Genomic DNA, 2,113 nt, shown 5'->3' with positions numbered 1-2,113 from the left:
GCACCTCCAGGTCTTTCCGAACGCGGTTTCTTCGCTTCTCCGTGAAAGAGGCCGGGTGAAGGCTGCGCTCACGGGAAAAGCGGGGTGACGGTTCGGGGGGGACAGCCGTGCGCTGTGGACTGCAGGCCAGGTCTTCCCAAAAACCAAGCAAGCCTGGGAATGAGCGTATAAATGGAAGGAACCACGAGGATCTGGGTGTCGTACACAGAATTGTGAGATACCGTGAAAAAGGAATATTTACGCTCGATATTTGTACTGGCCTCCAGAGGACAGAGAACAGGGCAGACAGTGCTGCCCATGCTGAGAAACCCCAGAAGGGCAGCGAGGGGACCCAGGTGGCCCAACCGCTCTGTCCCACTGCCCGTTCTTTGGGTTTGTGCTACCGGGAAGAGTGGTGCCCACAGATGGGAAATCGCTGGAAGTAAACACGGCTTGTTTTCACGTCCATCTGTTGCTGAACAGCCTCCTTTCACGTGTGCCGTACAGGCAAATATCTTGATGCTTCTCAGATGTAACAGCTCACACAAAGTAAGAGTGAAAAACACACCAATGATACCAGAAAGCCCGTGTTGCTTTTGTGTTTGTAGAGAAAGAGAGAATAGTTGGCATTAAAGAATAAGGATGTGGAAAGTGTGAGTGACTGTAATAAAATTCTCAGCACTTTACCACATTTTGTGAGATGGTAATTTCACTGCTTCAGAAATACTGACAGCACTGAAATGAAGTTTTTGGTGGAGAGTCAGACATTCTTATCTTGTAGACAGCACAAAAATCTTCTACCATGAAAGCATGAGATAGGATGGGACCCATCTGCTGTAGGAAGTTCTCTTTCAAAAGCAGGTGAGAAAAGATACTAGACACAGAAGGTTCATAAAGATATGTAAAATGTATCAGGCAAAAAGCATCTCATTTCCCCACCTCTGGCAGGGGAAAGAAAACACACATCTCCTCTGCCTGTGCCCTTTGCAACTGCTTTGTCCATAAATATGGAATGACAAGTTCCAAGGATAACAAACAGACCTTCAAAAAGGCATTAAATCTTTAACTCAAGAAACCTGAAGATTGCGTGGGAGATGTTCAGTTTAGCGCTCTTATCCAACTTGCCTTGGTGGATCTTTCATCTTGGCTTAACAATACTCTTCTGGCCATTTCCTTCTAACTGGCTGTTAGAGGCATGGGGATTTCTGTAACAGGTTGTGACTGTATTTCAGCTTGATTATTTGCCTTCATGGATGTCAAGCGCCAGATGCTTCAAAGCATGTGTTACTCAAGCAGATCAGGCAAAGTCCAGTGTGCTTACAGGCCTACTCTTTGAAATATGGCAGTCTCCAGAGATACGATGCAGAAGAAAGCAAACGAATGCATGTCACATACCAGAAATAGCTGTACGGTCTCCCACCTTTCTGGTGTGGTGTTGAAAACAGAAAAGTGAAATGAGCAGAAGCTCTTGGAAATGGCTCTTGCTGAACAAAGGCAAAAGGCCACAGACAGGTAAGAACTCTTTCGCATGGAAATTTCAAGGAAGGAAGAGTATTCCCAAATGTGATTTAATACTGGATTAAGATACTACTGGATTGAAAATACAAGTAAAACGAGGAGAACTGCTGAGAAAAATACTGATAAGAGGTTCAAGGACTTGGATTCCTGACACATGTATGACTTTCGTAATTAGGAATTTTAGGAAGGGGTTTGTGTGTACCATAAATATCAACATTATGTGACTTAGATCATGAAAAAGTGAATAAATCGAAGTGATTTATTCTCATGCACACCACGAGAATGAACTGGCAACCAGGGCACAAGGTTTTTCTAACTTTAAGCAATTACTGGCTACCAGCTACACTGGAGAATGAGACACATATCACCATTAGAATATACATAAATATAAATGATATTTATATATTTTATCTGTTCCCATTATGCATGTGATATATAGCTCTTTGAAAGCTGATTTCTTAGCTTCGGATGGAGCCCGAAGTCATGGACTAAATGAACTCACTGAACATTTTAGAGGGATGGCCCATAGACTACGGGAATGATATCTGTGTGTATATATATATATATATATATAAAAAAAAACTCAGGAAAGGGGGTGGGGGGAAAGGAGAGTAAA

The sequence above is a fragment of the Pygoscelis adeliae genome, unplaced genomic scaffold, assembly GCF_000699105.1.
Source record: "Pygoscelis adeliae isolate BGI_AS28 unplaced genomic scaffold, ASM69910v1 Scaffold358, whole genome shotgun sequence".
NCBI lineage: Eukaryota > Metazoa > Chordata > Aves > Sphenisciformes > Spheniscidae > Pygoscelis > Pygoscelis adeliae.
This window is presented reverse-complemented; position numbering follows the sequence as displayed.